The 13,578-nt window shown below is 42.6% G+C and overlaps 1 protein-coding gene and 1 long non-coding RNA gene across 3 annotated transcripts in view; one reads left to right on the top strand and one right to left on the bottom strand.

Annotated features, from left to right (window-relative positions):
• LOC133552708 (equilibrative nucleobase transporter 1-like) overlaps positions 1–13,578 on the bottom strand; it is a 60,535-nt gene that overhangs the window by 28,714 nt on the left and 18,243 nt on the right. The gene's annotated exons all lie outside the window — the stretch shown is intronic.
• LOC133552710 (uncharacterized) lies at positions 10,531–12,044 on the top strand. Its single transcript, XR_009806754.1, has 5 exons — positions 10,531–10,914; positions 11,066–11,137; positions 11,196–11,246; positions 11,325–11,495; positions 11,732–12,044. It is a non-coding gene; the product is annotated as an uncharacterized LOC133552710 (long non-coding RNA).

The following is a 13,578-nucleotide window of genomic DNA, read 5'->3' as shown; positions in this document are numbered from 1 at the left end:
GACCAACAAAGTTAGATAATATAATATTTGTTGCAATATTGGACACCATTTTTTTCCTCCCTGTCAAACTACAAAAAAAAAACTAATACCATTAGTATGTAAATAAGAAAGTAAAGAAAGAAAATTTGAGGTATTTATCGAGAGATTATTTCCAAGCTTTTGCAGGCCATGTAAAATGAAGTGGAGGGCCAGAATTGGCCCACGGGGCTTGAGTTTGACACCAGTGCACTAGACACAGCAATGAGCTTGTTTATAGATGTACAATAAAACTCTGGACAAATCAATTATAAATGTGACATGCTGTAGCCAAAGGCTAATGTCCATCAGCATTTCACAGCAAAGAAACAAGCCCACGGCTCCCACTAACTCAGGAGGGAGTTGTGACGGCACAGTTCCACAAGAGGGCGTTATCGTGAGTTGTATTTTTCACAAGTGGTAAGCCGGTCCCTGAAAATAATGGCGACATTAAACCGGTCCGTGCCCCAAAAAAGGTCGGGGACCACTACTGTATAGCGCTCAGCAGGCTAACCATGTAATACTCCACATCAATAGGTGGCAGCAGGTAGTTCATTGCTTTGTAGAAGTCAGAACGCGTTGACAATAGTTTGTCGTGATCCCGATATGTGCAGGTAAAAAAGGTATGAAACACTTAAAACCAAAAACGCACAACAACGGAAAGGAAAAGGCAATGAAGCATAGGGATGGCTATGCAAAACAAAAGTATAACTGAACTGGCTACTGTCAGGCTTGTCCCTGACAGTTTGGCCATGTTTTAGTTTTTCCTCTTGCGTTTGTCTTTGTTTCCTGTCAGAGCTCTTATTTTGTCCATTTCCTGTTTGTCTCGCGGAGTGCTGTGTCTTCCCAGCTGTGGCTGAGGGGAAGGGGAACTTTAAATAGTAGCTGGCTGATTGACACTGTCAATCAGCCATTATTGTATTATTATTGGATTATTGTCACCACTACCTGTAAATGTCATTAATACATATCTTTGTAGCTGTGTCTACTTCTGTTCACTCTGTTCATGTCATAGTTCTTTCGTATCACAGTAAGTGTTTTTGTTTGTAGTCCACAGTTAGCCTTTGTGCTAGTTTTTGTTCATAGCTAAGTTTGTTCTCCGCCTTGCGCGCGCCTTTTGTTTGTTCTTGTTTTAGTGTTAAATTAAATCATGTTTTCCCGCACAATGCCTGCCGCCTTCTCTGCATCTTGGGGTTCGTCAACAACAACACGTGACAGCTACAAAATAAACCCGAAAAAAAAAAATGCTGGACGACAGCAAAGACTTACAGCAGGTGGAGCAGAGATGGCGTCCACAAAGAAGGAAAGCGTCCGCACAACTGAAACTGTCTTGTTTGCCAATAGAAAGCAGGTCAGGGAATAGCACTAAAGGAAGGCGTGAAGCTGCGACAGGAAACCACTAACAAAACAGGAAGGGCCACCAAAATAACAGCGCAAGAACTAGAGCACTACGCACAGGGATCAATCAATCAATCAATGTTTATTTATATAGCCCCAAATCACAAATGTCTCAAAGGACTGCACAAATCATTACGACTACAACATCCTCGGAAGAACCCACAAAAGGGCAAGGAAAACTCACACCCAGTGGGCAGGGAGAATTCACATCCATTGGGACACCAGTGACAATGCTGACTATGAGAAACCTTGGAGAGGACCTCAGATGTGGGCAACCCCCCTCTAGGGGACCGAAAGCAATGGATGTCGAGCGGGTCCAACATGATACTGTGAAAGTTCAATCCATAGTGGCTCCAACACAGCCGCGAGAGTTCAGTTCAAAGCGGATCCAAGGCAGCAGCGAGAGTCCCGTCCACAGGAGACCATCTCAAGCGGAGGCGGGTCAGCAGCGTAGAGATGTCCCCATTCGATACAGGCGAGCGGTCCATCCTGGGTCCCGACGAGCGGTCCATCCTGGGTCTCGACTCTGGACAGCCAGTACTTCATCCATGGTTATCGGACCGGACCCCCTCCACAAGGGAGGGGGGACATAGGAGAAAGAAAAGAAGCGGCAGATCAACTGGGTTAAAAAGGAGGTCTATTTAAAGGCTAGAGTATACAGATGAGTTTTAAGGTGAGACTTAAATGCTTCTACTGAGGTAGCATCTCGAAAACAACAACAAACTCAAAATAAACAAATAAAATGAATACAACAATATCACCCTCTTGTGGAACTGTGCCGTCACAACTCCCTCCTGCATACATGACACAAACACTTATTTGGAACATCCCACAGGTGTGCAGGCTAATTGGGAACAGTTGGGTGCCATGATTGGGTGTGAAAGCAGCTTCCATGAAATGCTAAGTCATTCACTAATAAAACAAATGAACGTTTTCTGCTGGTGGTGTGCCTCCGTATTTTCTTTATTAAAAAAATTTACCTTGAAAAACACTGTTGTGGAATGACGTCTGGAGCACCAGATAGTTTGATATGTCTAGCAATGTGACCGACATGTAATCCTTGACATCGCTCGACAAATTTTATGAGAAAGTATCGGACTCTACTCCATTGCATGGTAGGATATTTTGCAGGAGGATCTAAAGTTAAAGGTAAAGTTAAAGTACCACTGATAGTCACAGTCACACCAGGTGTGGTGAAATGACCCTCTGCATTTTGACCCGTTCCCTTGTTCCTCCCCCTGGGAGGTGAGGGGAGCAGTGGGCAGCAGCAGTGGACGCGCCCGGGAATCAATTTTGGAGTTTTAACACCCAATTCCAACCCTTGATGCTGAGTGCCAAGCAGGGAGGTAGTGGCTCCCATTTTTATAGTCTTTGGTATGACTCGGCCGGGGTTTGAACTCACGACCTACCCGTCTAAGGGCGGACACTCTAACCACTCGGCCACTGAGCAGGTTATCACACTTTATATTTATATTTTTTTGAGGTCGTCTGTCATAACTTTTTTAGAAGTTTATCAAACATTGTGACTTTTGGTATTAGTGTTCCTAAAAAAAGGGACCAAAACACACATACTGTACAACAGATTGGACTGGACTCTCACTATTATGTTAGATCCACTATGGACTGGACTCTCACTATTATGTTAGATCCACTATGGACTGGACTCTCACTATTATGTTAGATCCACTATGGACTGGACTCTCACTATTATGTTAGATCCACTATGGACTGGACTCTCACTATTATGTTAGATCCACTATGGACTGGACTCTCACTATTATGTTAGATCCACTATGGACTAGACTCTCACACTATTATGTTAGATCCACTATGGACTGGACTCTTACACTATTATGTTAGATCCACTATGGACTGGACTCTTAATATTATGTTAGATCCAATATGGACTGAACTCTCACTATTATGCTAGATCCACTATGGACTGGACTCTCATTATTATGTTAGATCCACTATGGACTGGACTCTCACTATTATTTTAGATCCACTATAGACTGGACTCTCACACTATTATGTTAGATCCACTATGGACTGGTCTCTCACTATTATGTTAGATCCACTATGTACTGGACTCTCACTATTATGTTAGATCCACTATGGACTGGACTCTCATCATTATGTTAGATCCACCATGGACTGGACTCTCACAATATCATGCAAGATCCACTATGGACTGGACTCTCACTATTATGTTTGATCCACTATGGACTGGACTCTCACTCTTATGCTGGATCCACTATGGACTGGACTCTCACTATTATGTTAGATCCACTATGGACTGGTCTCTCACTATTATGTTAGAGCCACTATGGACTGGACTCTCATTATTATGCTAAATCCACTATGGACTGGACTCTTAGTATTATGTTAGATCCACTATGGACTGGACTCTCAAACTATTATGTTAGATCCACTATGGACTGGACTCTCAAACTATTATGTTAGATCCACTATGGACTAAACTCTCACTATTATGTTAGATCCACTATGGACTGGACTCTCACACTATTATGTTAGATCCACTATGGACTGGTCCCTCACTTTTATGTTAGATCCACTATGGACTGGACTCTCACTATTATGCTAGATCCACTATGGACTGGACTTTCACTATTATGTTAGATCCACTATGGACTAGACTCTCACTATTATGTAAGACCCATTATGGACTGGACTCCCACCATTATGTTAGATCCATTATGAATTGGACTCCCGCTATTATGTTAGATCCACTATGGACTGGACACTCACTATTATGTTAGATCCACTATGGACTGGACTCTCACACTATTATGTTAGATCCACTATGGACTGGTCTCTCACTATTATGTTAGATCCACTATGGACTGGACTCTCACTATTATGCTAGATCCACTATGGATTGGACTCTCAAACTATTATACTAGATCCATTATAGACTGGACTCTCACTATTATGTTAGATCCACTATGGACTGGACTCTCACAATATTATGCTAGATCCACTATGGACTGGACTCTCATTATTATGTTAGATCCACTATGGACTGGACTCTCACAATATTATGCAAATTCCACTATGGACTGGACTCTCACTATTATGTTTGATATACTATGGACTGGACTCTCACTCTTATGCTAAATCCACTATGGACTGGACTCTCAAACTATTATGTTAGATCCACTATGGATTGGACTCTCAAACTATTATGCTAGATCCACTATGGACTGGACTCTCACACTATTATGTTAGATCCACTATGGACTGGTGTCTCACTATTATGTTAGATCCACTATGGGCTGGACTCTCACTATTATGTTAGATCCACTATGGACTGAACTCTCACTATTATGCTAGATCCACTATGGACTGGACACTCACTATTATGTTAGATCCACTATGGACTGGACTCTCACACTATTATGTTAGATCCACTATGGACTGGTCTCTCACTATTATACTAGATCCATTATAGACTGGACTCTCACTATTATGTTAGATCCACTATGGACTGGACTCTCACACTATTATGCTAGATCCACTATGGACTGGACTCTCACACTATTATGTTGGATCCACTTCGGACTGGACTCCCACTATTATGTTAGATCCACTATGGACTGGACACTCACTATTATGTTAGATCCACTATGGACTGGTCTCTCACTATTATACTAGATCCATTATAGACTGGACTCTCACTATTATGTTAGATCCACTTCGGACTGGACTCCCACTATTATGTTAGATCCACTATGGATTGGACTCTCAAACTATTATACTAGATCCACTATAGACTGGACTCTCACTATTATGCTAGATCCACAATGGACTGGACACTCACTATTATGTTAGATCCACTATGGATTGGACTCTCAAACTATTATACTAGATCCATTATAGACTGGACTCTCACTATTATGTTAGATCCACTATGGACTAGACTCACACTATTATGCTAGATCCACTATGGACTGGACTCTCACACTATTATGCTAGATCCACTATGGACTGGACTCTCACACTATTATGTTGGATCCACTTCGGACTGGACTCCCACTATTATGTTAGATCCACTATGGACTGGACACTCACTATTATGCTAGATCCACTATGGACTGGACTCTCACACTATTATGCTAGATCCACTATGGACTGGACTCTCACACTATTATGTTGGATCCACTTCGGACTGGACTCCCACTATTATGTTAGATCCACTATGGACTGGTCTCTCACTATTATACTAGATCCATTATAGACTGGACTCTCACTATTATGTTAGATCCACTATGGACTGGACTCTCACAATATTATGCTAGAGCCACTATGGACTGGACTCTCACACTATTATGCTAGATCCACTATGGACTGGACTCTCACACTATTATGTTAGATCCACTTCGGACTGGACTCCCACTATTATGTTAGATCCACTATGGACTGGACACTCATTATTATGTTAGATCCACTATGGATTGGACTCTCAAACTATTATACTAGATCCACTATAGACTGGACTCTCACTATTATGCTAGATCCACAATGGACTGGACACTCACTATTATGTTAGATCCACTATGGATTGGACTCTCAAACTATTATACTAGATCCACTATAGACTGGACTCTCACTATTATGCTAGATCCACTATGGACTGGACTCACACTATTATGTTAGATCCACTTCGGACTAGACTCCCACTATTATGCTAGATTCACTATGTACTGGACTTTCTCACTATTATGGTAGAATCACTATGGACTGGACTCTCACACTAGTATGCTAGATCCACTATTGCAATAATCTGAGAATGTTTACTCACGCCACACTGATGAAAGCCACTAAGCCGCCATACAGGAAGGCATTATTGATCACAGCCATCACGAAGGTGAAGTACTGAAGAGGTAGTACAGGGATGGTAGCACAAATGGAGAAAACCAAGGAAAACAAGGCCGTCAGGAAGAGAGACAGAACCGTGGAGCGCAAGTCCGCTTCCTTGTCACTCATCCCTACACAAGCCAGGGGAAATCATGTTAGTACCGCTCGCAAATATGGATAAGACTATTGATAGTGAAATGGGGGAAAGTCCGTGGCGGTGAACTCACCTTTCACCCGGGGTTTACGTTTGTGTCTGTCCAGGATAAGACCATTCCAGGGACCACACAGCACCGCACACAGTTGTGTGAACGCAAAGGCGTTGGTGTACTTGCTGACTGCGAACGCATCGGAGCAAAGATGACACCTTAATGTTTCTCCTTGACATAGCTGACTAACATACTCATTATTTCATGGACAGCTGCAACCAAAACTTAGGATACATTTCATTAATGACAATGAGTAGTATTCAGTGTGTTATTTTCTTTTGTTAGTTTTAGGGTTGTCCCGATACCAATGTTTTGGTATTGGTATCAAATTGTATTTCGATACTTTTCTAAATACCGGGGACCACAAAAATGGTGTCAGAATAAGATAGGATACGTCTTTATTGTCATTTCACAAGTACAACGAAACTTTGTTTTCAGCACAAACCCGTTCAAGATTAGACAAACAAACAGTCTACAAGGTTACAGAACAGGAACGCTGATGGGTCGCCACAAGGCGCCCCCGTAAAAGTTGGGGAAAAAGGTAAAACGTTGGGGAAAGATGAGTAAAAAAAATACAATCTAGACTGGGCTCCTAAGGGGGCCCAGTCTGGAATGGGAAAAAAACCTCCATATACATATTACAACATAGATCTCGAGATATCTAGCAACAGAGGGAAGGTAGTTCAAGGTCATGGTGGTAGGCCGCAGCTCTCAGGCACTGACCATCCTTTCATCACCCCTATGGGATTTGCGTCGAAGGCGTCGGATGTGGATGCATGTTTGTGTGTAAGCCTGCAGTGTGTCTCTGTTCCGCGGCCTTGATGTTGTGCAGTCGCTAGTCCAAAGTCAACAACAACAGGTGTGTGTCCATGAGAGACAAGAAGGGAGTTTGTTGTGTCTTCACTGCACTGTCCTTCAGGAGAGTCTCCAAGCGAGGGAAACAATCCAAGATAGAATGTGTTGTATACGAGTGAAAATAAAATTTGCTTTTCACACTAAATTGTCTTTGACTGGTCCTCAAATTCATCCTGCAGGGCAGAACGTCCGATGTGATCCAAAATCACAAGCGTGTCCACAGTTCTTCCCGTATCCACCCAATCATTTGTGGCAGCTTTGGGTTTCTTTGAAGACTGCCAGCAACTTCCAATTTGTGGACAAACCAGAGCAAGGCTTATTCCAATCAGCAGATGCCCTGTTGTCATAATTCCGAATAAGTAGATATCTTCACGTTCTTGACTGAAAAGGGTCACCAGGCACGCGGCATTCCTTCTTCTCCCAAGAGTCCGTGGTAGGTCCAGCAACAACCGCTCCGTCACGACAAGCAGATTCCCCCAAACCCAAGATCTTGCCAATTTTGTTGAGACCAGTTAAATAGTTCCAATGTTGATTTGGAGAGCAGTGCAAAAAGAGGCAACAAAAATGTTAAGACTAGACAAGTGTCAGGTTCAAACACTGATGACATCTATTAAACAAGACAAAAAGGCAAAGAATCAAACAGAGACAGAATTAAATTTGGACTCGGATCCGAGGGAAGATGGCCACTGTACACTCTTTGCACAGTCTGCACCAAGCTCTACCCCAAGACCGGACTCACCCTTCTTTATTTGATTTTCACCCCCCTCCTTCCCACAGCTGCTTCTTCAGGGAAGTGGGTTGTGACCAGCGTTACCTTCAGTTCTAGTTTCTCACCTTTTTTGTAAGGGGCACCGGAAGTTGGCAGACCCTTCAGCGATCCTGTTCTGTCCCTGTATTGTTTGGTCCTGTTCTGTCTCCCTGTAATGTTTGGTCCTTTTCTGTCTCCCTGTAATGTTTGGTCCTGTTCTGTCTCCCTGTAATGTTTGGTCCTGTTCTGTCTCCCTGTAATGTTAGGTCCTGTTCTGTCTCCCTGTAATGTTTGGTCCTCTTCTGTCTCCCTGTAATGTTTGGTCCTTTTCTGTCTCCCTGTAATGTTTGGTCCTGTTCTGTCTCCCTGTAATGTTTGGTCCTGTTCTGTCTCCCTGTAATGTTTGGTCCTTTTCTGTCTCCCTGTAATGTTTGGTCCTGTTCTGTCTCCCTGTAATGTTTGGTCCTGTTCTGTCTCCCTGTAATGTTTGGTCCTTTTCTGTCTCCCTGTAATGTTTGGTCCTGTTCTGTCTCCCTGTAATGTTTGGTCCTGTTCTGTCTCCCTGTAATGTTTGGTCCTGTTCTGTCTCCCTGTAATGTTTGGTCCTTTTCTGTCTCCCTGTAATGTTTGGTCGTGTTTTGTCTCCCTGTAATGTTTGGTCCTGTTCTGTCTCCCTGTAATGTTTGGTCCTTTTCTGTCTCCCTGTAATGTTTGGTCCTGTTCTGTCTCCCTGTAATGTTTGGTCCTGCTCGTTCTCCCTGTAATGTTTGGTCCTGTTCTGTCTCCCTGTAATGTTTGGTCCTGTTCTGTCTCCCTGTAATGTTTGGTCCTGTTCTGTCTCCCTGTAATGTTTGGTCCTGTTCTGTCTCCCTGTAATGTTTGGTCCTGTTATGTCTCCCTGTAATGTTTGGTCCTGTTCTGTCTCCCTGTAATGTTTGGTCCTGTTCTGTCTCCCTGTAATGTTTGGTCCTGTTCTGTCTCCCTGTAATGTTTGGTCCTGTTCTGTCTCCCTGTAATGTTTGGTCCTGTTATGTCTCCCTGTAATGTTTGGTCCTGTTCTGTCTCCCTGTAATGTTTGGTCCTGTTGTGTCTCCCCGTAATGTTTGGTCCTGTTAGAGAAGTTAAGGGGATACCTTTAGTCAAAAATGATTTATGACCCCTCATAAATCAATGATTTATGAGGGGTCAAGGTCAAAGGTCAATGATTTATGAGGGGTCAAGTTCAAAGGTTAATGATTTATGAGGGGTCAAGGTTAAAGGTCAAAGTCAAAGGTCAGGGTCAAATGTCAAGGTCAAGTGGGTGTGGCTTACCCGGAAGAGGGTGGAGTTAAGACCTGCGGTGGGAGTGGTTAAACCAGGAAGAGGGTGGAGTTTTAAACAGAAAGAGGGCAGAGTTAAGACCTGCGGTGGGAGTGGTTAAACCAGGAAGAGGGTGGAGTTAAGACCTGACGAGGGAACAAAGGAGGGTTCAGTTTTTTAAGAAAGCAATGTCATCTGAGCAGCATGTGACCATATATTTGATAGTTTAAATGTTTACGATCGTTTGAAACAACTTCCAGATTTCGATGTATTGATGGCTGGGAATGTTACGTGTGGAGATGTGGACACGCACGCACTTCACACACACACACACACACACACACACACGTAGAGGAGGGGTACAAAAGGGCGGTGTAAGGCTTAGTCATTATTTGGAGCTTTATACGTTAGCGTAAAGACTTTGTTCGATTCGGTCATGATTAGTGAAACGCCTGTGTCGATTTATAAAAATAATAAAACTTACATTGACGCTCCGCAAAAAAGTCGAGTGTTTCTAAATCGTATTCAGATGCCGCCGACCGAATCTTTGCGTGAGAAATGGGACTTGGAAGCGTACGGGATGGAGGGATCTTTTGGATTTGTATTCAGATACGAAATGGGGGATATCTGCTTATTTCAGCTAAAAGAAAGAAGAGACGGAAGCCCTTTCTCGATATTTTCATCGTTATCTACCGTGGATTGGGAAGTTTTTGGTGGACACGCACACACACGCACACACACACACACACACGCACACACACGCACACACACACACGCACACACGCACACACGCACACACGCACACACACACACACACACACACACACACACACACACACACACACACACACACACACACACACACACACACACACACACACATTCGTACGCACACATCGTTAAGACCAGAAGAGGGGACAAAGGAGGGTTCAGTTTTTTAAGAAAGCAATGTCATCTGAGCAGCATGTGACAATATATTTGATAGTTTAAATGTTTACGATCGTTTGAAACAACTTCCATACCTCACGAAAACATATTTAAACAGATGGAAAAAACTATCGCAGAACACAGTGTCACGTAGCAACTGGTCTTTACGGTCGTTTGAAACAACAGGTCAGTTTGGGGGACAAAGGAGGGTTCAGTTTTTACTGACCAACCATTTGACAGTTTAAATGTTTATGACCGTTTGAAACAACAGGTCAGTTTGGGGGACAAAGGAGGGTTCAGTTTTTACTGACCACCCATCTGACAGTTTAAATGTTTACGATCGTCTGAAACAACTTCCATACCTCACGAAAACATATTTAAACAGATGGAGAAACTAGAGCAGAACACAGTGTAACCGCGATTTGCAGAATGAAAGGTAATTTCTTTTTTTTTTTTTTTTCATTCCTTGTAACACGTCTGTTTAATGTTACTATAATAAGTATTTATTCGAACTAAAAACAGTCGAACATCGAGTTGAAATTCACCCACCACCAAGGGATCTCCTAACAGAGTCTCCAATCCTTTTGTGTAAGTACCGATTTTTTTTTTTTTACTGTATTCATTTCATTACCTCCGTTTTTACCACGTTATTAGACAATGGTTTAACTCCATTTAAGCATTTAAACGTTAAAAGCATTGCACGTGTACGACGATGTAATACCTTTTTTTTTTTTAACAGCCGATGACGACGAAGTGAAAGACGAAGAACTTTGTTTGATCGATCTTACAAAGTTGGAAGATGATTATCGAGGTGTGTTTAAACCTTCGAATTATTTAATATTGTGTGTATTCATTATTTTGTTTTATAGAGGATTCGCCGGAAGAGACCAACGCGATCCCTTTAACCCAATCGCAGTCTGGTGAGTCAAATAATTCTCATTTTTACAAGAAAAAAAACATGCGGTATACGATACATATATACATATATTTACTTACAGATTTTCCGTTTACATCTCTTGCTCACTGGTCTCCCTTAACGCTGGAGGGTCCGTCAACGGCCATTCCAGGCAGAGGAGAAGGCTTGATTGCGCCAAAGACTCCAGACATCGAATCTTTGCTCCGAGGGGAAATCATCGAAAACGACGGTGAATGTCCAACAGGCACCCGCTGTAAGTTTTTCTCGTTTTCTGTAAGCTTTTTAAGATTCTCAGGAGCTTTAAAGAGCTCCTCTCATTCCAATGTCTTTCGCTCAAATGAATTTCGCGCCTAAGGGGAATGGGCGGGGACTGATTCCGGAGGGGGTGGGTTTATTTCCGGCTATGCTTGCATGAGTGGAGATGACAGCGCCACATGTGGTTAAAGCCGGTATATATTATTTTTATTTATTTTTATTTTTTTTCCACAGGCAACAAACGCAGGAGGAAGCGTAGATGCGCCCGCCAGCTCGACAAACATGATAGAAACAGAAGAAGGCTGAAACAGTACTATCGTATACTGGCTCGCACTCTCATGAAGATGGCAGACATGATTTGATACATACTGGTTTGTTATATCTGTTCCATTCGAATTATTTTTTCTTTTTTTTCTTTAGAGAAATATAATGGGTGTAGTTCCATCTGAATTAGATGTAGTTATTGTAGAAGATGAAGACGTTTGTAATCATCATTTAGATCCAAACAACCAGATAGAATGGGAACCAAACGATGATCCGTCTTTGCAAGATGATATTAATGTGTTACATTCAAACACAAACACACAAGCCTCTACACAGCATCACAAGGTGTTGGGAGGGGCGACACCCTCGGGGGAATGTTTGGATTTTTCGGAGGTGGTGGGGGTCATGCAGAACCAACCGTCAACGGCTGACCAATCAATTTCAAATGAGACCCAGAGGGGTGATGGGGTAAATGTCTTGAGGAGGGAAACATTCAACAATATACAACTATCCAGCGTTTTAACTTTTCCTCAAAACAACGATGTAACAGATTACGCCACATTTTACCGCGGAGTCTTGGGGAGCCTTAAAAAGCTGACACAGATGGTAACTAAGGAAGCTAGACCCGACGATATCATTCAATTGGAGTTATCCGGTGAAAGTGCAAATCAACACACTTCATTTACATTTCGAAACGATGCCGGGGCTGTGATGAATGCTTTTCAAGACGTGTTAGATCTGTTGGTACAATCAAACGTTGAAATATTGAACGATGAAGAAATACAGGTGATGGTCCAGGTGATACATAACCCTCGAGGTGGTGTAAGAAGAAAAATCGAAACCCTTTTGGAACATGAAATCCGCAGAAAAAAAGCTCGTTATCTTTACAATCCATTAAACTCGAATAATCAACTATGTTTTGCCATTAGCCTAGCAAGTCTGTTACATCCTGAATTTACAGATAGCCAGGCTGTGGCGGACGCTGAAAAAATACAGAGAAAAGCGGGCTTAGACGAACAGACTTCCGTCACTTTCAGTCATATTCGTGAATTTGAAAAAGTGGTACGTCGTAAAATTGTCATACTGTACAGAGAAGAGGGCCAACGACCCCTCTCACGGTTCGAGACGGATTACCCCAAATCAGAAAATCCGTTGTATCTGTATTTATCTCAGAATCATTACAGCGGTATCATTAACATTAAAGGTTTTTTGTCAAAACCGTACGTTTGTCACTACTGTTACCAAGGGTACAACAAACCCGACAGACACAAATGCGACGGCTATTGCTTGGTCTGTACACAAAACGGGTGTGTAAAAATAGAGGGGAAAACTGTGCTTTGCAGGGATTGCAACATGTGGTGTCGTTCTCCTGCATGTCTCCTCAGACACAGGGTAAAACACCGGGTTATGGAAAAACTCGTCAGCAACTGCGATCGGCGAAAGAAATGCCTTAAATGCAACCTATTTTACGATGTACCTGTGGCTACAGGTATCGCTAAACACACGTGCCCTAAGTTAAAATGTCAAATATGTAAAGAAGAGCTACCTCGCAGTGACTCAGAGACACCTGAAACACGACATCTTTGCTATATACAACCCCAACCACGTGAAGTAAACCACAATGATAATATCATATTCTATGATTTTGAGACGTTTGTCGATGACAATCACACTCACATTCCCTTTCTAGTCTGTACCAAGACGCTGCAAGGAGAAGAGTGGTGTGCTTTTGGACTGGATTGTGTTACAGTTTTCCTCAATCATTTCAGGAAACCTCGTTATCTTAAATCTACATTTATAGCCCACAATTCGAGAGG

Source organism: Nerophis ophidion, linkage group LG05, assembly GCF_033978795.1.
Source record: "Nerophis ophidion isolate RoL-2023_Sa linkage group LG05, RoL_Noph_v1.0, whole genome shotgun sequence".
Classification (NCBI taxonomy): domain Eukaryota; kingdom Metazoa; phylum Chordata; class Actinopteri; order Syngnathiformes; family Syngnathidae; genus Nerophis; species Nerophis ophidion.
The sequence above is the reverse complement of the archived record's forward strand: the minus strand, read 5'-3'. Positions and strand labels throughout refer to the sequence as shown.